The 25096-nt window shown below is 51.4% G+C and overlaps 1 non-coding gene across 1 annotated transcript; it reads right to left on the reverse strand.

The window, feature by feature from the left end:
- Positions 1-12012: 12012 nt before the first annotated feature.
- TRNAS-GCU lies at positions 12013-12094 on the reverse strand. The gene has a single exon. It is a non-coding gene; the product is annotated as a tRNA-Ser (tRNA).
- Positions 12095-25096: the final 13002 nt, after the last annotated feature.

Here is a 25096-nt window from a genome sequence, read left to right on the forward strand (position 1 = left end):
GGCAGGGAGCCCAATGCTGTTCTCATTGTGAGGAGCTGGACAGGGCCAGACTTAGTGGGGGGCAGAGTACATGACGGTCCAGGGGGGCCTTGCTGAGGGGGTTCCTCCAGCAGGAGTGTCCTGTCTCTCCTCTCCCCACTTCTCTTCAGCTGTCTGCCCCTGCAGCTCTTCCTGCAGCCCTGCCCCCTCCCCACACTTGGAGCTGCCCCTGCCAAGCTGCTCCCAGGAGCCTCCTGTGTGCTGCGTAGGGGGGGTTGCTGATGTCGGGGTGGCCACACCCTCCTGCCTCTGTGCCCAGTCTCTGCTGAGCAGAGCTGGGGGGACAAGATTCTGTGCTGCTGCCTCTGGGTCAGGAGTGGGAGCTGCTGGCCCCTGCTGCTGTGTGAACGAGCCTTTGGACTAGTGAGTGCTGCTGTGCTGGAAATGACAGCGGGCTGAGTCTCACACTCCCCCAACACACATACACACACCCCACAACAGACACTTCAATTATTGTTATTACTTCTTTTTACTTCCTGTCAAAATGCACAAAGAACATATAGTCTCTGTAATTTTATTCTTTCACATTCGGTCAGGATGACAGTGCTGTTAGTTTAGCTTTTTAACTGGTCTGTGCATTTCATCATTTTATTTCTGTCTTATGCTTAAATTCAGTTCTTTGAGTAATGAGTTCTAAAATGCCTCACCTGTCCTGGCTGGAGTAATTATCATTATTACTGTTATTACCGTATTGTGCTTTGTCATTCATTATTTAAAATGCTACTAGCAAACAACAGACGGTACATTTTGCTTGTACTTACCTTAGCAGGGCTTGATTGAAAAAAATTAGCTAAACTCAAAACTTCCGACACTGCGCAGATGAAGATCACTTATCTTCAGATTGTATTTTTAGTCTGTGATGAAGCAGGGAGTGGGGAGGATTGACCTGGGGATGTTGCAGGGGAGTTTTACTGGGACTGTCTGCATTGGGGATGGGATATCAAGGTGTGACTTCACTTGAGGGACAATAGCTGAGCATGTAACCTGAGCCCAAGGGCGGGGATGAGGCCAGGTGACACCTTCTGCCCTGGAAACTGGACAAAGGCTGGAGGAGGAGCCGGGGTGTGTGCTGGAGGAGACGGCTGGAGAGGATTTTTCAGTTTGGAGCTGGCTGGGGAACTGAGTCTGGCTCCCTACCCCCCGCCCCAAGATGGACCTGACCAAGGGGTTCTATTATTTGTACCTACAAGCTCTGTTTTGGACTGTGTTCCTGTCATCTAATAAACCTTCTGTTTTACTGGCTGGCTGAGAGTCAGAGTGAATGGCAGGAAGTGGGGGAGGTGCAAGGAACTGTCTCCCCCAAACTTCATGGTACAGTTAAATCTGGAAAGTAACTTAAAATTTATATGAAAATAAATGCAGTTCCAAGTACGATACTAATAGCAAAGATGGAGTCAAATGTTAGTGAGCCACATACATGATTGTGATCAGTAAACATAAATGCCAAAATAACTAGAAAATAAATTCCTGCTCTTAATAAAAGAGAAAAAACCTTAATCACGTATGTAAATTAAGTAAATATGTTTTCAGTGGAGTGACAAACAATTGACTAAAATAGAGGAGATGGTGGCAGTAACACAGAGCATGTCTGTTAAGTAAAATCTGCTTCCTTTCTCTATATTTATTTATCTCTGCTAAAGAGAGGGTGCAAAGTATCAAACTTGTGTTTCTGATACCTGCATTAAAGCTCCAGAACTGATACCTCAAGGCTTGGGATGGGAATATCTTGCTGTATTATCTCCTGATTGTTCTAAATTTACTACGTGGCTGTAATTGGAGTCAGTATATATTTATCTTTCTTTACATAACAATGAGATACACTGCTCATCAGTGAATTTCTAAGTTATTTTCTGTAAAAAAACTCTACAGTTTTCAGGGGGTCAGTAGCCCCTGAGATCACAATTAAAGTTGCGCCCCTCCCCAAAATCTGAAATGTCCCCTGGTGAGCCAGGAGCAGCCACAGAGCTGCAGGGTATCTGGGGCTCTAGCAAGATGCAGCCGCCGTGTGAGAGCCCGTCTTGAGCTGCAGGCAGAGCGCTGGGCACCACAAGCCACAGCAGCAGTGTAGGAGTAAGGGTGGGAACGGCAGCCAGTGATTTTAGTTTACTGTTCATTTACTGTGTGGTGTTATAAATAACTAACACGTTATGTCATATAGAATCACTGTATGCTAAATAGGGAATCGATTGATCGGTATGTAGCAAGAAAAATCATGTATTCGGTATCTAAGTAAATAGGGTTGAAACACAAGGCCTGTAGGCTGAGACCTGCAAGATTTTAGCTTCGCTATTTTAGGCCTTGGAGCTAAGAAAGGTTGACAGAAGTAAATGGCTGAGGAATAACCTGATGCCCTAAGATGATGGAAGAAGAGGTACCAAGTGGTAACAGGGTGAACAATTAGCCAGAAGATTAATTTTAAATAAAAAAATTCTGTAAGGCACATTTGGAAACAGAGGGGCCTTTAACCACAGGATACAGGTGGTGCGTCAATGCTAATGAGGTATAATCAGAATCACATTATAAAAAGGGGGTGCCCAGAGCAGGAAAATTGAGCTCCCTACGGAACCATCCCTCCACTGATGATCATTCCACGAGAGACACATCAGCCCCTAATACTATTGTTCAGGATGTGAATAGAAGTAGAGTTGTACCTTTTGCACAGGTCTTTATAGAATGTCTATATCAAGGGTCGGCAACCTATGGCACGCGTGCCAAAGACGGCAAGCGAGCCAATTTTTAATGGCACCCTGGAGCCTGCCAGGACTCCAACATGCCACTAAAAATCCTGCCCAGCCTGGCATGCTCTCCTCTGCCTCCACTTCCCCCGTGGAGGCAGGGAGCAGAAGCATAGCCGTGCGTACAGGGTGGGCAAATGGCCCCACTCTCCCGGCATGGCAAGCCGCGGGGTCCGCGCTCCAGGGCCGAGCGCAGCAAGCTGCCTGCCCCTCTCTCGCCTTCTCCTCTCCCCTGGAGCCTTGCTGCAGAGCAGAGAGCTCTGGGGGTTGGGGCTGTGCGCTCCCGAGGGCAGCGTTTGGCTCTGCAGGTGGGCAGACATGCTCCCCGCTCAACCGGAGGGGTGGGGCTCTGTGCTCCCGCAGAGCAGCGTATCCAGCTCTGTGTGGAGCCTCATGGTAAGGGGCCCGGAGCTGGGGGGGTTGGATAAGGGGTGGGGGCAGTTAGGGGACAGGGAGCAGGGTGGGTTGGATGGGGGGGGTTAGAGGTGGGGGGGGTTAGATGGGGCATGGGAGTCCCGGGGTTTGTGAGGGGGCAGGAGGTGGATAGGGGTCAGGGCAGTCAGGGGACCGGGAGCAGGAGGGTCCTGGGGGGGGAAGTTAGGGTGGGGGGGTCTCTGAAGAGGGTGGTCAGGGGCACCAGGAGTGGGGGAGTTGTATGAGTTGGGAGTTCTGGGGGTCCTGTCAGGAGGCAGGGGAGTGGAAAGGGGTTAGGGCAGGCAGGGAGTTGGGGGGCTGGATGGATTGGAAGTTCTGGGGGTCCTGTCAGGGGGCAGGGAGTGGTTGGATAGGCATGGGAGTCCCAGGGGTCTGGGCTGGGGACAGGGCTGTGGATAAGAGTTGGGGCAGTCAGGGGACAGGTAGGAGGTAGAGTCCAGTCTGGGGACAAGGAACAGGGAGGCTTAGATGGGGATGGGGTCCCAGGAGGGGGTACTCAGGGGACAAGGAGCAGCGGGGTTGAGAGTTGTTAGGGGGGCAGTCACGCAGCACTCTCCCCTGAGCCCTGCCCCCCCCGCATACACCACGCCCTCTGCCCTGAGCCCCGCACCCTCCCCAGGCCCCTGCCCTGAGGCCTGTACCTTCCTCATACAAACCCAGCCCTCTGCTTGACTCCTTCATCCCCTGACCCCCTCAACCCGCAAGCCTAGCCCTGACTCTGGCACCCCCACCCATACCCAGCGCCCCCTCTGTCCTGACACCTACACCTCCTCACATACCCAACCCCCAGCCCTGACTCCAGCCCTCTGCCCCCAACCCACTGGGTCCTGGCCGCCAGCCCCGCACAGCCCGCTGCCAGTCTGGGGTTCTGGCTGACGGACCCTTGCCAGACAGGGTGCCGGCTGCAGGCCCCGCTCAGCCTGCTGCCGGCCTAGGTGAACAGAACCCCAGACCAGCAGCGGGCTGAGTGGGCTGACAGCGTAAGATCAACATTTTAATTTCATTTTAAATAAAGCTTCTTAAACATTTTGAAAACCCTGTTTATTTTACAATACAACACCAGTTTAGTTATATAATATATAGACTTATAGAGAGAAACCTTCTAAAAAATGTTAAAATGTATTATCGGCACGCGAAACCTTAAATGAGAGTGAATAAATGAAGACTCAGCACGCTGTTTCTGAAAGGTTGCCGACCCCTGGTCTATACGCTTGGGTATTCCTAACCTTAACTGTAACTTTAATAAAACTTGTAAAACCGACCAGACCTTGTGCTTGTGAATGTCTGTGTGGTCACTACCCTTGCTCTGTGTGTGCTCCTAGAGACTGAACATTTGAAGCAAGTAGCAGAGGCGACTTTCACTCTGTTAAGCTTGACACTGTCACCACCAGAGCCGACCCCGCGGTGCTGTAATGCCGCATTACAAACTGCACTTTACATACAATAAAAGGCTGCACAATACACCACACACCAGGCCACCCTCACTTCTGCGATGCTGCTGGCGGTGGCATTGCCTTCAGAGCTGGGCGCTCGGTCAGCAGCCGCCGCGGTGAGGCCGCTCTGCCAGTGCTGAATTTGTGCCAGGGCTGAGCTCTGGCGCCTCTTTCAATACAGATTAAGCACTAGAGAGAGGCATCGGGGTCTGGACGTGATGGTGGGGAGCCTGTGAGGGCCGGGGGGGATGGGGGGCACCAAAATACAAGTTCACCCAAGGCGCCATTTTCTCTAAGGCCAGCCCTGGAGCTGGGTATGGGGGAGAGGCACATCCCCTAAGGCCGTGGTTCTCAACTAGGGGTCCCTGGACCTCTGCAGGGCTGCAAGCAGGTTTCAGGGGGTCCTCCAAGCAGGGCCCGTGTTAGACTCGCTTGGGCCCAAGGCAGAAAGCCGAAACCTCACTGCCTGGGGCTGAAGCATGGGGCCATGAGCCCTGCCACCAGGGCTGAAGCCAAAGCTTGAGCAATTAGCTTTGCGGGGGGCCTGTCACATGGGGCCCCAGGCAATTGCCCTGGTTGCCACACCCTAACGCCAGCCCTGGCTTTTATATGCAGAGAAGCAGGCATATGCAGGGCCATGGAGTTTTTATAGCACGTTGGGGGCCTTAGAAAGAAAAAGGTTAAGAACCCCCCCCCAAGCCTCACTGGTGGGTGCCCCCTCACATCTCACAGCAGCCGCTGGTTAATCAGGTCAAGCTCCACCCTGGGAGTCTGGTCCATTTTCCTAGCCCCATCTGGAGGTGGGGGGGTGTTTCCTGTCCCACAAATTAGAGCATTTCCACCCTCTAACCTCATGGGTCTGTTCCTAGAATGGAAGCCGCATATTAAACCAGTCCCAGGAGGTTTGCCACACCCTGGCCTCCCCCCATTCTCCACCCTGGGAAATTTTTGGCAAACTCCAACCTCCAAACCAGACTGCCCAAGCCTCCCACCTCCTGTGTATTTGCTGTCCCTCCCCTCCAGCAGGAACCCACCAGCCCCCTCCACAGATAATCCCTACCTGAACTGGCTCCTCCGCAGCCGTTTCCCTTCCCTGTCCCATGGGAGGATGGGATGAGCTGGAGCGAACCATGGACAACATCCTGCAGCCTGGCAGGGCCAGAAGGGCAGTTGTGGAGGTCTCAGAAGAGGCTTTAGTTCATGTCACATCACGATTCCCCCAGGATCTTTCCCTGCACAGACACAGCCTAGATTCTGCCATGTTGGGAACATGCTCCATCTCTTTATTGCAGGGGAGACCTGCCCCTCCTGCCAGACTAAGCCCACAGGGAGATTTTTCAGCCTCCCCAGTAAGAAAGTCTCTGAACAAAATGCTAGAAAGGAGCAGAAGCAAAGGGGCTGGGCAGGCTCCATAGGGACACTGGCTCCTCCCTTCCCCTCCTGTTCGGCCATGTTCTGTTTCTGGCAGAGATCGGCCACCTCATCTCCCCCCAGAGGCAGCCATGTCTGCAGGCTCCCCCAACCAGCACCTACTAACCACCACCCACGTTGGGGGAATGACACAGGACAGCAAATTCCCACCTACCCAAGGACAAATTGCTGCAGATAAAACGGGCTGGATTCACATCCCAAAGCTGAGCAGAACTGAAATGGCAATTGGACAATTACAGAGAAAATAGGGCAAAATAAGAGACTAGAGAGTCAATAATTGTAGGGAAAATGAGGGAATCTCCTTGGATTTTCTAGCCACATGCGTGGAGGGGAGAGAAGGGGAAGAACTAGAGAGAATTGTTATCAGGTTTTGAGATGGAAAGAAATGGCACAAACAGGAAAAGGATGCAAGTAGCTCACCCCCATGACCATAGGCGGGTGCAGCACATTTCATAAGGGTGTGCACCGAGGGAGCCCCACCCCATCCACTGGCTCCCACTTCCTGCCCCCTGGCTGCCCCCCTCAGAACTGCCCCTGCTCCTTGTCCTCTGACTGCCCCCTCCTGGGAACCTGCCCCTAACTGCCATCCAGGACCCATCCCCCTATCTAAGCCTCTCGGCTCCTTGTCCCCTGACTTCCCCCTCCTGAGACACCCCCCCACTGTAACTGCCTCCCTAGGATCCTACCCCCTACCTGTCCCCCTGGCCCTTATCCACACCCCCACCCCCAGACAGAGCACTGGGACTCCCACACCCCATCCAACCACTCCCTGCCCCCTGACAGGACCCCCAGGACTCCCGACCCATCCAACTCCCTCTGCTCCCTGCCTGACCCAACCCTGCTCCACCTCCCACCAGGCACCCCCCGAGCCCTCAACCCATCCAACCCCCCGGCTCCTTGTCCCATGACCACCCACTCCAGAGACCCCCCGACCCACTAATCACCCCGCCAACTATCCAACCCCGCCCACCTCCTGGCAGCTCTGTCTAGTGGCTGCTCCCACCCACACACTCAAAGTGGCAGAGGAGGTTCCCTCTCCTTCAGTGGGAAGGTTGCCTAGTGGTTAAGGCACAGGACTCAGGCTCAGGTGTCATGGGTTGGAGTTTGTGGCAGGGCAGACACAGACTCTGCCACAGACTCCCTGCTTAGCCTTGGGAAAGTCACTGCACCTCTTTGTGCCCTAGAGCCCACGTGGCAAATGGGGCCAATGCTGATCCTGCCTCCTGGGCTAAATCCATTCATGGCTGGGTGACAGTGGGGGAAATGGAGATCCCAACATGGGGAGATTGGGGCTGAATTTCTCCACAGCCGGAGAACGGGAGCCAGCTCCACAGGGGGGATGGGAGCGAGAGGGGTTTAGGGCAGCTGCACACAGAGTGGGGTCAGGGCTTCAGCCCTGCAACTTCTGCCACTAAGGTGACTGGGGCTCCCGAGCCAGGGACTTCAGCCCCACATCTTCTGCCAGGGTCCAGGGCTTCTCCTCCCTGCCCCGGGGTGGCTCCTCTCCCCTTCCATTCCCCCACAGTGCAGCTCCTGCTGGGGTCTGGGCTTCTGACCCCCACCTCCCAACCCTCCGTGGCTTTTCCCTGCCTGCACCAGCTTGTTGCTTCTCCCTCTCTCTCCCTCCCATTGCAGCTCCTGCAGGGGCCCGGGGCTTCTCCTCCCCCCAGCCCCCAGCGTGGCTCCAACCCAGTCCGGGGCTTCTCCTCCCCCACTCCAGCTCAGCTCCTCTCCCCCACCCCACCGGTATCTGGAGCTTCTCCTCCCCCCAACCTCCCACTGCCCCCAGCCCCAGCCTAGCCGGGCTCCCTGGGACACCCGATGCTGCTGTGGCTGGAGCCGAGCCTGGTGGGCAGGGAGCAGCGATTCACGTGGAGGCCATGGGAGAGCCATCAACCCGAGAGGTGCGGGGCAGCCCCAGGGAGAGGGGCAGGCTGTGCTGCTGCTGGACACGCACCCCCACCCACCCCGACCCCTGAGGCTGTTGGGGAGGGGACTCATTCAGCCCCCGCGGGAGGAGGGAGAGGGGAGCAATTGAGCGGAGCCTGCCCAGCAAACAGCTGATCACAACTGTGCGCAGGCTGCCCCCAGGGAAAAGCTCAGCAGAGGAGGCACCACAAGCTGCCGACAGCGGGTCATTCCCGGGGGGGGGGGCTGAGCACCCGCCTGCAGCCGCTGCAGCCTCCTCCTCTCCCCCCAGAGCCTCCCCGGGAGGGGGAGGAGCAGCCTCCCCAGCTGGAGCTCCGGGCATTGGGGTGCCGGGGCTCACCCATGTGCACGCCTGTGCCCGGGACACTCACACACACACTCTCCTCCTGGACTTTCCTGGATGCCCAGAGACCATCCAACCCCCTGCCTGTCCCCCCGCCTGCAGCTCTGGCTTCTCCCCTCCCCTCCGGCCCCCGCCAGCCACACCAAGGGGAATCCCCAGGCCCCAGTCTCTGTCCCCGCCTGGATCCCAGCGGGGCCGGGGGCAGGTCCTGGCTGCAGCGGAGAACAGCGGCTCCGCTCCGGCTTGGGCGGCTCCAGCGCTGCTGGTAGCACTTGGAGAACCAATCAGGGAGCAGCTGCTCAGCTCGGGCTCCGTGTCACAATGTGCCAGAGCCCCGCCCCCAGGAGCTGCCCCGCCCCCGAGCTGAGCCAGAGCCCCGCCCCCAGGAGCTGCCCCGCCCCCGGGCTGTGCCAGAGCCCCACCCCCAGGAGCTGCCCCTCCCCTGAGCTGTGCCAGAGCCCCGCCCTCCAGGAGCTGCCCCGCCCCTGAGCTGAGCCAGAGCCCCGCCCCCAGGAGCTGCCCCACCCCAGGCTGTGCCAGAGCCCCACCCCCAGGAGCTGCCCCACCCCTGAGCTGAGCCAAAGCCCCACCCCTGAGCTGTGCCAGAGCCCCGCCCCCAGGAGCTGCCCCACACCCGGGCTCTTGGCTCTGCTCTCCTGCCTCCTTCTTCCCAGCACTCCCTACTCCCAGCTGGTCCCTTCCTGTGTTTGCACACCCCCCCCCAGGGTGGGCTGCAGTGCTCACTGGGGTTGTCTCCAGTGGCTGAAGTTCCCTCCATCTCTGTTCAGCTCAGGGGGAGGGGAGGGAGGAAGACAGGAGATGGTCCCAGGGTGTGCAAGCAAAATTAGTGGGCAGGAAAAGGAGGACTGTTTGGAAAGGTGGGTTATTTGTGGGGGTGTGTGTGATCCAGATAGAGTCAGAAGAAGTTGGGCAGCAGAGGCTCAGGGAAATTGAGGGGAACCCCCTGAGTGTCCCCGTGTTGGCCACAGATTGTACAGCACCTAGAGCAATATGGGGCCCCTATCTCAGTCTTAGTCTGTGCAGCACCTGGGAGCCCTGATGTCTCTCTCCTGATCATAGGCGCTGGGAAAAGACAGAGAGAAAATCTCGGCACCTGAAGGGTTAATGCAGCCCTGTGTGCAATCCCTGCTGGGTGGCGCTGCTGCTCTCATGAGGGGTTGGCTTAGTAGACAAGCAGCACAATCCCAATTGCATGTGGTCTAGTGATCTGGATTCCTGGTCTTCACCCAGGTGGCCTAGGGTTCAATTCCCAGTGTAGGAATAGTGCAGAGCTTTTGCTTGGAAGGGCAAGGGGGAGGGATCCTAGAAGCAGGGCATTTGGACAGAGTGGGGAGGGGATCCCAGAAGTGGGGGTAGGGGGCAGAGGTCTGAGGGGAGATCAGGGGTGGATCCCAGCTTTGTGGGAAGTAGGCAGCATGGAGAGCCCAGGCCTGGCATGGGGACAGGGAAGAGTGACTCTGTCCTTCCAAACTCCTCACCAGCAGGCTTGGAAGAATTATGTATTTGTTAGTAAATGTCAATTTCTGTGTAAACACACAACCCAATGGCAAAATATTTCCATTGATAATAATCAAAACTGACAGCTGGGCAAAGTAAGAAACATGTTGCTTGAGAATTTATTCTGTTCTAATCCTATAGGGGTCCCTTCTGCCTTAGATGCCACCATGTGGGTGTTTCATTTCCCTCCCCATTTTCACACAGAGACACAATTTCCTCTGCATGGATCCATGAACAGTAAAATCTTCCAGTGTCACTTGTCTGAGCAAGGGCACTCAATTCCACTGAAACCTTCTCTCCTGCAATGGCAATGGTCAAACAGAGGGGACGTGGCCACCTTCACCCCTGGCAACGAGATATTCCCTCTCCTCTTTCTTCAGGCTGCTGCTGTTATTTCATGAATCAAGAATGGAATAAGGAGCTGAGTTTACTCCAGGGTAAGGAAAGAAAGGAGCCACCAACTCCTTGAAAAATCTCAGTGCCCAGAGAAAACCTGCCCGTTATTGGAATCCCTGATGTGTTGGTAGCTTGTTTATTTACACTGAGGATTGAGTCCTACTTTGCGCACTGTGTTTGAGAATGAAAATCCTAAACCACCCTTTGAAATAACGAATGCAGCAGGACGTGTTTTTGTCCCTGCCCCAAAGGAGACAGACCGATGGAGAAATACCATGAGTTCAGGGTAATCCTGCACTGCGGTTTTATCATTTCCTTTCACTAAACTCCCTCCCAACCTTCTGGGCTTCTAGAGCAGGGTACAGAGCCTGAGCCAAGATACGTAGATTGCAACTTTACAGCCCAAGCCGCTGTCCTGGATTAATCTGACCCGGGCCAGCCGTGGTGTTTCACTGCACTGGAGACATATCCAAATGTTATGTCTACACTGTGATTAAAACACCCAGGGCACTTGTCTCAAAGCCTGGGTCAGGTGACTCAGGCTTATGGGGCTTGGGCTGCAAGACTATAAAATTACAGTGCAGACAGAGGGGCTTGAGCCCAACCTCTGAGACCCCACGAGGGGTGAGGGTTTCTGAGCCCAGGCTTCAGTGTGAACACAAATATCTGCACCACAGTTTTTAGCCCCATAGCTTTACATCCAGGATCCCAAGTCAGATGACCCAGGCCAGCCCTGCTGCCATCTTTATCCCAGGAGAGATGGACTCTAAGGGTACGTCTCCATTGCAATGTCAGCCCAGATGTGGCACGCTGTGCTCAGAGCAGCACCTGGAAGCCCCATGTTCACCACTCTCATATAATGATCATACGGTTTGTACAAAGTCTGCCTGGTGAGGTATCATTTCAAAAGTCTTGATCTGTTGAACATTAATATTATGTTGGATTGTGTGTGTAGCATTGGTTGGGAAGTTATGAAGTTTGCTCTATGTTATGAGGTTGGGAAATGCCCCCCACGAGCCTTTCAGGTGTGACAATGGAGGAGCCAGACTCGCTGCTGGCCCATTAAAGGGATCCACACTCCCAAGGACTATCCCAGGAACCATGTACAATGCAGACTTCTCCGAGATAGCACAGAGACAATGGACAGTGCTTGAGTCACATCATAGCAAAGAAGCTTTCTAGAAGGTTGGAAGAAACTATGAAAGAAGGGTAGAGACATCATGACTTGGCCTCCTCCTCAACAGCTGGAAACACACCTGGATGACAAAACTGATTCAGAAATCAGAAGAGAATAATAATAATACATTCAAATCAAAGTCCCCAAACAGACTACTATTGGTTTTTCAGCAGAAAATTTTCAGTTTGGGGAATTTTCTTTTCCCAGTCAGACTTTGCCAAGGGAAGCAGGGAGAAAATGTTTGAGTTGCCTCCTTCAGAACAGCTTGGCCTAGACACTAGCTCTGGTTCACTGTTGTGGCCTTGCTCAGGATGGGGGTATTTTAATAATTTGGGGAGGTCCCAGGGTGTTTGGGGGAGATTATGAGGATGTTCCCTTGTGAGAGAAAAGCGAAGAAATACAGGACTAGAGAAAAACATTTTAGAAATGTGGGATTTAGACATTTTATTTAAAGCAAGGGGGCGGGTCTGAGTTTCTCAGAAGGTTTTTGTTTGCAGGAAGCAACATTGCTAGAGCTGTTATTGTACCAAAGGGGGAGATTGTTGTCTTTAAAAGAGGGCGAAGACTAAATGCCTCTGATGAGGATGGGATTTGAACCCATGTGTACAGAGCACAATGGATTAGCAGTCCATCACCTTAACCACTGGGCCACCTCATCTGAGCTGTCAAAAAACGGACAGGAGGAGAAATCTAAGGCCGGCACAGATAGGGACACTAAGGAGTTTTTAAATACTAAGCGTAAGCAGGGTCTGAATGAGCTCCCCCCTCAGATCTAGTGAGGAGCTGGGGAAAGACTTCAGGAACAGACCGTGTTTGCATAGACACACCTACTCTGCCTAGCTATGCAGCATAATGGGGCCGCTTCCCCAAAATGACCAGTTTGGGATGGTGGCAGGTTACAAATCACTTGAGGATTGAGTGGAATAAAATGTTATTCTCCTTCCTGTATGAGTGAAGGGCAGCAGAACATACCTAGTCTCTCCTGATGGAGGGATGGTGGGTGAAGAATAGCTTTTATTGGACTGCATAGAAGTGAATGAGGATGTCACCCTAAAACAGTGGTCCCCAGACATTTCACATTGTGCCCTCTTAGCCATGGCTGTGGCCTCTCGGAAGCCACGGTCAAGAACCGGGGCTGGGAAGAGGGGTGCGGACAGGGGTAAAGGGGTCGACGCCGGGCTGGGAGCCAGAGTCTCAGGCTGAGGGTGGGGTTGGGGAAGAGCTGGGACACAGTGGGGCTGAGTGTTGGTTCCTCCCTGCCCTCCATGGGGGCTGGCTCAGGCCCTGAGGTGCCCCCATCAATCTTCCTCTGTGTCCCCCTAGGAGTCACACCCCACCTTATGGGGACCACTGAACCCTACTCACTAAGCAGGGGCTAGTGATGCCAAAGCCCAGGGAAAGGGAGCATAAGTGCAGGGGACCCAGCACCAGAACCATGCCCCCACTTCTGTCTGTGGCTCCGCCCCCTTCCACACCTTCCACCCATGGCCCCATCCACTGTCACCTCTATTCCACCCCTTCCCCCACTGGCCCCACCTATCACTCCTTCACCCCTGCCCCGCTGCGGCCCTGAGACCAGAGAAGCTCTGTGCCCCTGCTGCAGCCCCTGGGCCAAGCAAGGAGTGGGAGCTCCTCCAGCCCTGGGGCCACCGTGGGGGAGACTTTTCCAGGGGGACCCAGTTTGGCTAGGGACCCTAGTCATGGGCCCCACTGTCCCCTTGGCAACGCAAGGTTTGGGGAGGCTGAGCCCCCCTGAACCTCCATTATGTGCTGTCCAGGCTACCACTGCTCAGTGGGTGGCTAGTCTCTCTCTGTTTTCTGCTGCTTGTGCTGGGGAGCCTGGTCGGCACTAGGGGTGGGGCCCCCCGGTAGTCACCAGGGCTCCAGGGGGTCAAAGGGCACCGTGTGGCAGTGCAAAGGTGCTCACTGCTCTCCCCTGCCCCAATGCTCCTCCATGGGGCCATAGAGGGTTGGGGGGAGTGAGGAGCAACACTATGTGCTCCATGCGTCCTGGTCACTTTCCCCACATGGGCTGTGCTATGAGGGGAGCATCAGAAGCTGCTGCTCTCTGCCCTCCCCTTATGCAGCCCAGCTGAGGAAAGTGACCTGGATGCAGGGAGCTCGGATGATCTCGCTTCCTGCCCCCACCCGCCCCTGCTAGGGAAGGCTGCTGTGTGCTGTCTTTATGGCTGTACTTTCAGTGATGCAGGTTTCTCTATCCCATTGTTCCAGGGGCCTCCTACTAGATTCCCAGCTGCTTTTCAACTGCAGTGTGGAGACTGTTTGTGTGTGGGGAGAGACACTGTGTGTTGGGGCAGAGTGAGTGTGTTGAGGTAGGTAGGAGCAGATCATTATTGTCCCTACTTGAAAGAGGGAGAAGCTATGTCTGAGAAAGGAGAATTGACTTTTCTTAGGTCACACAGCCAGTCAGAGGCAGAGTTGGGAATAGGACCCAAGAGCCCTGATTTTCAAACTAATCATTGGATCTTGAATTTCAGACATTGAGTGACCTGAATAAAGTGCTCTCAGATGAGCTCCAGACCAACAACAGTGACAGTAATTATTCAGCAAGTATTTGAGGAGAACTGCAATGTTAGAGAGAATCCTGAACTGCTCAGAGACAATTAATGCAGAGAAGCAGTAAAATTCATCAAACAAACATAGAACTGGTTCTGACTTATAAAGAGAACAAGTTCCTGAGTCTCCTCCCTGTCAATAACTCCCTGCTCAGCCAATCAGGGTAGAGACTGAGGATGGGAGGCTGAGGGTTCTCACCAGAGAGCCCGAAGGATGGTCCAGGTCACTGGTGAGGATCGCTGCCCAAGCACTAGTTCAGCCCAACATTTTTGGGTGGACCTCCCACAGTGGGAGCTGCAGAGCACTGCCCTGCAAAACACACGCACACACACACCTCCTAGTGTTGGGAGAGGAACAGGAGAAAGGACAAAAGCAAGAGAAGAAGAGAAAGGAGGGAGGGATGGATGGAGTAAAAGGTGAAACAAAAAGGACAAATCCTAATGCCCCCAGTGATTCTAAGGGACAAAATCCCAGGTGTGGAATAATATTCTGCCTCCTTAAGCTCGTGTTTTCCATGCCTAGAATTCAACTCTCACCAGATGGATCAGACTGAACAGGTTTCAAACCTCCAGGAGGCTCTTACCTTCTAAACAGGGATGGCTGGTCTCTAGTAAAATCACTAAAAGGGAAGGAGAAAACGCGAAAGAGGTTCCTCCTGGCGCTCACATCCGTGAACCCGAATACTCTCTCAGTCCTCAAAGAGAGACCTGGAGAAGGAGACTTGCTGAAGCAAAGCCACAGGGGTCTCTGAGGTTTCCTTGGCCCCCACCCCTGTCCTGCCTGGATGATGTCAGCATCTCTCTGTGAGGTCACCACCTCCCCACCACCTTGGACCAATAGTCTGAGGTCCTGCAAAAGGCCTTTGTGATGCCACTGCCACACTCCCTCTCAAAGGCGGGGCAACAGCCATGAGGGCCTGCTTGAAATTGACAGCTGTGGGAGGGGGTGTGCAGCAGTGGTTAGCGAAGGGGCCTGGAAAGAAGGACTGCTGGGTCCCATCCATACTTCTGATACTTGGTGTGACCCTGAGCCAGTAGCTTCCTCACATCTAGGCCTGTTTCTCAGCAGTAGGGTTGGGGGCGCAGTCCCAACAGCCCGGGGGGTTGGGAGGCTCCAGGAAGGTGTGTAAAGTGCTGGGATGTCAGGATCCCGGAGGCGCTGTTACCCCCACACTATGGTGGTATTCTGCACCCCCTGCTGCTGGCCGAGTTTCTCCGTCCCTTGGCAATAAGGCCCTATGCTACCAGCACTCCTAGCTATCTTTGAGATGCCACTGACTTTCTGAGGAAACTACAATCCATTGGTGATCCTGCAGAAAACACCATCCTGGCCACTATGGAGGTAGAAGCCCTCTACACCAACATTGCACACAAAGATGGACTACAAACCTTCAGGAACAGTATCCCCCATAATGTCATGGCAAACCTGGAGCTGAACTTTGTGACTCTGTCCTCACCCACAACTATTTCACATTTGGGGAAAATGTAAACCTTCAAGTCAGCGGCACTGTTATGGGTACGCTCATGGCCCCACAGGATGCCAATATTTTTATGGCTGACTTAAAACAACGCTTCCTCAGCTCTCGTCCCCTAATGTCCCTGCTCAACTTGCGCTACAATTTCCATCCCACCATCAACCTCAGCCTGGACCAGTCCACACAAGAGATCCACTTCCTGGACACTACAGTGCTAGTAAGTGATGGTCATATAAACACCATCCTATACCGGAAACCTACTGACCACTACACTTACCTACATGCCTCCAGTTTTCACCCAGACCACACCACACAATCCATTGTCAACAGCCAAGCTCTAAGATACAGCATTTGCTCCAACCCCTCAGACAGAAACAAACATCTACAAGATTTCTATCAAGCATTCTTACAGCTACAATATCCACCTGCTGAAGTGAAGAAACAGATTAACAGAGCCAGAAGAGTACCCAGAAGTCACCTACTACAGGACAGGCCCAACAAAGAAAGTTACAGAAAGCCACTAACCATCACTCTCAGCCCCCGACTAAATCCTCTCCAGCGCATCATCAAGGATCTACAACCTATTCTGAAGGACGATCTCTCATTCTCACAGATCTTGGGAGACAGGACAGTCCTTGCTTACAGACAGCCCCCCAACCTGAAGCAAATACTTACCAGCAACCACACAACAAAAACACTAAGCCAGGAACCTATCCTTGCAACAAAGCCCGTTGCCAACACTGTCCACATATCTATTCAAGGGACATCATCATAGGACCTAATCACATCAGCCACGTTGCGAGAGGTTTGTTCACCTGCACATCTACCAATGTGATATACGCCATCGTGTGCCAGCAATGCCCCTCTGCCATGTACATTGGCCAAACTGGACAGTCTCTATGTAAAAGAATAAATGGACACAAATCAGACATCAAGAATTGTAACATTCAAAAATGAGTTCGAGAACACTTCAATCTCCCTGCTCACTCATTTTACAGACTTAAAAGTCACATTATTACAACAAAAAACCTTCAAAAACAGGTTCCCACGAGAGACTGCTGAATTGGAATTAATGTGCAAACTGGACACCATGAAATTAGGTTTGAATAAAGAGTAGGAGTGGATGGGTCATTACACAAAGTAAAACTATTTCTTCACGTTTATTTGTCTCCCCGCTGCTACTCACGCCTTCCTGTCAATTGTTGGAAACGGGCCATCCTGATTATCACTACAAAAGGTTTTTTTCTCCTGCTAATAGCTCACCTTAACTGATTACTCTCGTTATAGTGTGTATAGCAACACTCATTTTTTCATGTTCTCTGTGGGTATATATATCTTCCTACTCTATTTTCCACTGTATGCATCCAATGAAGTGGGTTTTAGCCCACGAAAGCTTATGCTCAAATAAATTTGTTAATCTCTAGGGTGCCACAAGTACTCCTCGTTCCTTTTGAGGATAAATTAATGGAGGTTAAGTTCATGAATGGCTATTAGCCAGGATGGGTAAGGAATGGTATCCCCAGCTTCTATTTGTCAAGAGGGTGGAGATGAAGGGCAGAAGAGAGATCACTTGATCATTACCTGTTAGGTTCACTCCCTCTGGGGCACCTGGCATTGGCCACTGTTGGCAGATAGGATGTGGGGTTGGATGGACCTTTGGTCTGACTCAGTATGGCCATTTTTATGTTCTTATGAAGGGAGGGGCAGAGCCCTGTGGAAGAAGGGAAAGAACTGACAAGGATTTGTAGGGGATCTTCATGCATGTCAGTCTGTTAGCAAGAGTTAGGCCAGCTGTAACCCTAATGACGTGAGATTTGTAGAAGCGAGGATAGTGTGAGGCGAGTAGGAAAGAACTGCATGAGAAGTTATCACGACCTTGCACTGATAATCAGATACGTAGACTGGCGCTTAGAAGTGAGGAAAATAAGATAGCAGGATAGCCTATGTATAAACAAAATGCAGCTGTTGCTCATTATTGTCTGTATTATTGCTTGTTATTGTCTGTAACAAAGGTAGAAGTGCTTGCTGTAATTGTTTACCTGTTGAGAGACCTGTCCAGGACTGCGGCAATCCTGTGTCCTAGGGCACTCACTCCCTCTATTGCAATTGCTTGAGAAATAATAAAGTATTTGATTTTGCTGCACCCAAAGAAAAAGAGAGAACTGCGTTTTTCTCCGACAGAGGGAATGAACAGAACAGGTAACCATCAAATGATCCACTCCATCAACCATTCCCAGCTTTTGGCAAACAGACGCTATAGACACCATTCCTGCCCTCCTGCCCGTGACACTGGCAGATGAGGTGTTAGCTCTTGCAAAAGCCCCCATGTCTTCACTGAACAGGGACAAACACACAGTGGAATCAGTCTGACTCACCTGTGTTAGTATTGTTAAAACAGGTATTAGGTTTATAAGAATGTGTTTACACTTTATTGAATGCTTGTGAGTTGCTGCTTGGGTTAATATCTGACTAGTTGCACTGTGAGCCTCTGTGGCTCTGTAAATTACCAGACAGGAGAGAGACTTTACCTAGGTGAAGTGCTGAATGGCAACCAAATACATTACACCCTGCCTGGCAGGAAAGGTCCACCAACACCAGATAGACTATTATGCTATATTAAAGATGACAAAAGACTGTTGTTGTGCTCTTGACTTCCCATTAGCTGAGTTTGCAGCTCAGAGCACATGGCAGAAAAGGGATGAAAAACCCCATACAGACGGAACTGATTATCTGTATGCTGCTTGGACTATGAGGGAGGCAAAGCTTCTAGACATAAACATGAGATCCCCAGCTGATTAGCCTGGGTTAGTTCTAAGGAAGATATAGGGCTTGCTTATAATAGAAGCTTCTATTACCTTTTGAAATTTAAGACTGTAACTTGTCTGCATCTATAGGATTACCTGCTTTAACTTCATAAACAACTCTCCTTTCCTTTTAAATAAGTCTTAATACAGGTTATTACAGGACTGGCTACAGGTATTGTCTTTGTTTTGAGATCTAAGATTCAATTGACCTCAGTAAGTGACTGGTTCTTTGGGACAAAGTCAGGCTTGACAAAGCCCTGGCTGGAATGATTTAGTTGAGGATTGGTCCTGCTTTGAGCAGGGGGTTGGACTAGATGACCTCCAGAGGTTCCTTCCAACCCTCATATTCTATGATTCTATGACTGGCAGTAACCTGAACATTGCTGTGATTCGTGGGCTCAGGCAGTGGTTCTCAACTAGGAGACCTGAGCCCTCTGGGGGCCACTAGCAGGTTTCAGGGCAGACGCCAAGCAAGGCCAGCATTAGACACACTGAGGCCCAGGGCAGAAAGCTTAAGTCCCAGAGCATGGGGCTGAAGTCCAGGGCCCTGAGCTTCACCACCTGGGGCTGAAGCCAAAGCCTAAGCAATGTAGATTTGTGAGGCCCCTGTGGCATGAATGTAGATTTGTGAAGCCCCGAAAGAGGAAGAAAGTGCCCCGAGGACTCAGCCAGAGGGTTGAGCCCTGACACACTACTGGCTTAGAGGGTCTCTGCCAGTCAGGAAGGGCTAGCAGCGAGGGAAGACTGGCAACTGATGGTTGGAGGGCTGAAGAGGTTTGGGGTATGGTGGCGGAAGAAGCATCTGGGACTAGATAACCTGGGGCTGGGCAGTCTCCATAGGGGACACTTGCTCCTCCTGTGCCCTTTCCACCCCCTCTTGCGAGCAGAGAATGACCAACCTGTCCCCACCCCCCGAGGCAGCCGTGTCTCAGGACTCTCCCAAGTTGCACCCACTAACTCTCTCCCCATTTGGGGTATAGCTCGGGCCAACAAATTACCACCAAGATGAACCCAGCTGAATGCTGCCTGTTCTGGTGCCACAGGGTGGATAAAAGGCAGAATTGTAGAACTTCTCAGGCAGAATGTATCTTCTTCAAACCAAAAAAAGAAATTCTGCGCTGGATGTGAATTCTGTGCATACACAGCGCTGCAGAATTCCCACATGAGTAACTCACACCTGGCACAAACATAACCTGCTCACTCCCATCTCTTCTCCCTATGGGTCGAGTCCCAGAGCTGCTGCTGTCATTAATGCACACAGGCTTTCACTCCCATTAGTGCTGGCAAGACCCAATCCAGTGACAGGACTGAACCCTTATTTTCCTATCACATGGGACAGTCTCCGCTGAGGGGGAGGTGAGATGGGGAGGGGGTACAAAGGGGAAAGTTGTTGCACCCATGTTGGTCCCAGGATAGCAAATAGGTATTTTTAATTAGTTCTAAAAATATTACCTCACCCACCTTGTCTCTCCAAGAGATCTGAAAGTGGCAGGAGACAAACAGGAAGACAGAGCTCAGGACTCTAAACCAAACACTTCAAACTCCTGGAATAAAAAACCTTTCCCTTCTGCCCCTGGGTATGTTTGGATCCTATATAAGGGACCACCCCATTCCCCTCACAGCAGCAAAGGGAGACTGCAGCCAGCCCCAAATGATCTTTCCCAATCCTGGTATGTTTGTTTGTGACAAAGTTTGTGTGCGGTGGGTGCACGGCCTGGGTACAGCTGGACCGATCTGCAGATTGGAAAGTCAGGGCAACTCTAGCACAGCTTGGGGGCTGTGGGCAGGGGGAGCAGTTCTGGAGCTGGGCCTCTGTCCTCTCTAGCTCCCATGGCAGATGGCTCTGGCAGCATCAAGTGGGTCCATCACTGCAGGAGGAAGGCTGGGGTAGTGTCTGAGATCAGGGTGAGAACTGGAGGGGGGTCCATGCTCAAGAATGGGGGATGGAATTCACCTCCCCACCCCTCTGCAGAGCTCAGCAACTAGGGATTTATCCAGTGAAGTGAATTTCACTCTGGGTGACTTTGAGTCAGCCACGGAAAGATCCTTGGGCCTTCAGTTCCACACTGGCCACAGGAGTTGACTAGTTCTCCCTCCCCAGACGGCCGGGGGCAGCCAGAGGTAACTAGTGGGGTATGGGAATTAGAAGATGAAAATTCACTAAGAACAATGATATTTGTGCGTTTATTATTAAATCCCCAGACACCCACCAATCCCCGTCCTCCTTCCGATGAGCTATAAATATCTAAGGGACTCAGCTACTGATCCTGCAGGCAGTTCCTGACCTTCTCCACTTTCTACAGCAGCACTTTTAACAACAGGGCAGGGAAACATGTGTCACGGAGTCACCGGGCGATGCTCTGGAACTGCTCCCCACCAAGCCAGTCAGGACTTTGGGGAACCTCCTCTCCCTTGGAGCAGACTTGTTCAGGACAAGAAGCTCACACAGCTTCACCTCCTGGGTCTCTCCTTGGAGCATTCAGCATCCTCTGCCCCTCCGTGCGCTTCCCACAGCGAGTCCACCCCAGCGGGGTCCTGGGGAAGCCACCGGTTTCTGCACCCCCACTTTGCAGTCAGACGTGACTCTCAGCCAGCCAGTAACACAGAGGTTTATTCGATGACAGGAACAGGGTCTAAAACAGAGCTTGTAGATACAGCGAACCAGACCCCTCGGCTGGGTCCGTTCTGGGGGGCAGTGAGCCAGACCCCCATGTCTGCCCTCCACCCTTGACCCCAGCCAGCTCCAGACTAACAACCGCTCCCTCAGCCCCTCCTCTCTGCTCAGCCCCTTTCCTGGGCCAGGAGGTCACCTGATCCCTTTGTCTCCAACACCTTCAGCTGGCACCTTTGCAGGGGAGGGGCCCAGGCCATCATTTGCTAGGAGACAGAGTGTCAGGCATTTAGGTGCACTGGCCATTGCTTTGCCAGATACTTAAGAACTGCCATGGGGACACTGAGGCACCAACACAGTCTTCAGAGAAAACATTAAGAACATTCCCAGTTCCTCACAACATGTAAATACTTTGAACCAAATTCCAGAAGCTGCTGAGCATGGAGAAGTTAAAATGAAACCAAGGTTCCGTCTCTCCAAGGAACTGGCCCCTAGTGCAAAATAACAGACACTCTCTAGAAATCTGAAATGGCCACTTCATAACTGATAAAATGTTAATAATCTGTTCATTTCTGGGAATTACCAATAAGAGAAACAACCCAGCGATGGTGATAGCCTGAGGAAAAGATCTCATGTGTCTTTATATCATATTGATTTGTAACCTGGAACTTTATACACTAAAATGCCTAATTCGTAGCCCTACGGTGATTGCCTAGTGTCACTACAGGGCAGAATTAAGGTTGAGTGTATTAGTTGTGAATTTCCATCCTCTAACATATTGCAATTGCTGTTAAGTGGGTTTGACAAAATTCATTCTGTCTATTTCTCTCTTTTAATTTCAATAGATAGCGATATTTATTTTTAAGCCCTTTTTTCAATGTTTACAATTTCAATGTTCAGAGCTGTGGGAAGTTATGGGGGTCATCAGACAACAATTATTTAATTACAGTAACTGCTGAGATTCCAAAAGCCAAATCATATAAGTGTTCAAAGAGAAATTGTCAATGTCACATGCAAAATATAGAGTATAAATATCCTTAGATCAAACTCCACTTTCTGCAGAAGCATTTCTGTATATTACCTATATAAATATTTTTTGATCTGTGTCTGTGTACAGTGAAATCAACACTTACTGCAATTTATTCATAAAAATCTAATAATTTCAAGCATAATGTTAAGTAATGAAGTACTTGAATTCTTTCACTTCCTAGACTGGAATGTTTCATTTCAGGATAATTACTCCCTCCCTGTGATGTATTTCACTCTCAGTACCGTAACCCTCCTGTGATGTAGCTCCTGTTTAGGAGCTCTGCTGAAGCCAGTGGCATTATGATCAGAAGGTGACACACCGACACATGAGCAGAGACACATGGGAGAGGGTGGAGGATGAGGTAACATGGAGCCTACCAGGGTTGAACATGGCCCTAAGAGGAAATGCCCTCTCAGCCTCTCCTCTCTCCCACCTCCTAGTGTCAAGTTACTCGGATAAATCATTCCCTGAAATCCAAATAGCCCCAGTTCAAGAGACTGTGATTAACGCAGGTACCTTAGGGGCTGCAGCGCCAACCCCCTGCCTGGATGAGGAGGGTGAACAATTGCAGTAAAAATGCGTTAGGCTGGGAGAGGGCACAGCTGATGTGAGACTGGGAGCCAAGTTGACCAGGAGGCCAGAACTCATGGAGGGTTTAGGAGAAGTCAACAGGACTGGGTAGAGGCACTTCAGTGTATTTCCCCCATTAACCATTCTGCCATGTATTTAATTTAGAAACTTTTCATTCCCATTTAAACACCTTGGAGCTAAGCTTGACTGATGCATTTCCACTTACAGTGGTACAGTTTTAATTAGGTGTTTAATCAGATGCTCATGCAACACAAAGCAGTCAATAATGGGTGTGCTTTCATTCATTAACATGACTGTGTGCTGTTCATCGCTTTTAAAAAAAGATGGTGTGAGGAAGTGTCAAAATTTTAGGCATTAAGAAATGTTAAGCAGGTATCAGTTCATTTCTCATGTGTTTCTCTCCTAATTTTAATGTCAATTTTGAATCAGTATTAATACCATGTTGTTTTAATAGCAGTAGGGTCCATTTGTATAATTGTTTGCGAGATTTCATTGGATATTGTGAACCAGCCGTCTTCACCTTTTATTTTGAGATTCCTAAATACAACCCAGCACACTTCTCCTGAAAGACTGCAAACCCTGGCCAGTGACATGTTCCTTAGATAGCAAACACCTGACGAGCCCTTTCGCCCTAAAAACACGTATTTGGCTCTTTGACATTGCTTTACCCGCTCCACCAGAAAATGCTAGAGGTAACCAGGAAATTACAGCCAACCTTCACTAGGTATAGTTCTACCAGCTATGGGCCAACATTCAAATGGCTCTGTCTGTTTATCTTTCATTCAGCTTTGCAATTCTTAGATCCCATTTAAAAACAGGAAGTGAAATAACTGAAGCAAGTCAAGAAGAGAGCGGCATCGGGCATAGGTAGGAGTAAAACAATAAATGGAAAGAACTGACTATGCGAAAAGGAACATCACAAACTGCCAGAGACTCAGACCCCGTCCAACTGAACCCACCCCAGCCAGGCATATCTAGCTGGGTCCTTGAAAACTCGCCCAGCCCGTCTGGCAGTGAACGCTGCATGTTCCAGGCAGAGCTACGGTGTGTGCGTCTGCTCTGCTGACATGCTGCTTTGGTACGGAGGGCACCACAGCCACAGGGAGCAGAGACATGGACTCTTACAAACAACAATCCCAGATACACCTCCAATGCCGCATCCCCCCTACCGTCTGCCATTCCCTCCCCTACCTCCACATGGCCATTCTCAGCCTATTGCTAACACTTCCTCCCAGCCTTCAGCACTATAAATAAATAAAACTGTGGTGTTACAAAAGGTAGATTGTGCCACAGAAACCTGATCTGGATGTCAGTGAAGGTTTTTGATAACAGTTCCACATGGGAAACTATTCGTTAAATTGGAGACGATGGGGATTAATATGAGAACTGAAAGGTCAATAAAGAATTGGTTAAAGGGCAGTCTACAAGGGGTCATATTGAACGGTGAGTTGTCAGGCTGGAGGGAGTTACTAGTGGAGTTCCTCAGATCAGTCTTCGGACCAATCTTACTCAACACTTTTATTAGTGATCTTGGCACAAGAAGTGGGAGTGGGACACAAAGCCGGGAGGAATTGCCAGTATGGAGGAGGACAGGAAAATCATACAAGAAAATCTTCATGTCCTTGAAAGCTGGAGTAATAGAAATGGGCATGAAAATGAATAGTGCACAAATTCTAGCTGTTAGTCCCCAAGTGCATTATTTTGCAATAAGCTGGGGATTTATCAATTGGAAGTGACGAGAGGAGGAGAAAGACCATGAGTGTATTGGTTGATCACAGGATAATTATGAGCTGCCAATATAATGCAGCTGTGAAATAGGTTAATGCAGTCCTAGGATGCATCAGGCGATGTATTTCCAGCAGACACATGAAAGGGTTAGCACTGTTATAAAAGGCACTGATGAGACCTCATCTGAAATACACCTCTACCTTCTTCCCTTAAAGTCTCTGAGTCTACAAACTGTGCTTTGTGCTGCACAGACACTGATGGAGATCAGGGCAGCATAGTGCAGCTCATGGCAGAGAACCTGACTGAGATCAGCACCCCCATTCTGCTGGGCACTGCACAGATAGAGTGGGACCATCCTTGTCCCAGAGAGATCACAATCCTAAAATACACAATCTGTAAGAGAAAAACAGAGAGGGGCTGTGCATTCCCCAAGGCCACCAAGCAGGTCAGAGACAGATCCAGGAACCGACCCCAGTAACTCCAGTGCCCCATCTCCTGCAGCTTGGAAAGGTCCCCAGACCTCATTGTATTAGGCTGCAGGAAAAGGCAGTTTGTCCATGGATGCACAGGCTGTCTTGGCAGGGCAGCTCAGCTGCAGTCCCTGCACACAGCTGGGGTGTGTCCCCTGGGTCAGAAGAAGTCAGTGTCCAGCCCTGTGGGGCTGTGCTCCTGGCTTATACCTACAGCACTCACTGCTGCCCCTCCCTTACCAGCTGCACTGGTCAGCCACCACCAGGCCTCAGTAAGGTTATTGTTCCCCCCCCCCCCCCCCCCGACCTCAAAGCTTCATACCGGGACATGGTGCACCGGTACCAATCAGAGGGCACTAGTGTAAATTCTGTCCA

Source organism: Gopherus evgoodei, unplaced genomic scaffold (assembly GCF_007399415.2).
Source record: "Gopherus evgoodei ecotype Sinaloan lineage unplaced genomic scaffold, rGopEvg1_v1.p scaffold_46_arrow_ctg1, whole genome shotgun sequence".
Lineage (NCBI taxonomy): Eukaryota > Metazoa > Chordata > Testudines > Testudinidae > Gopherus > Gopherus evgoodei.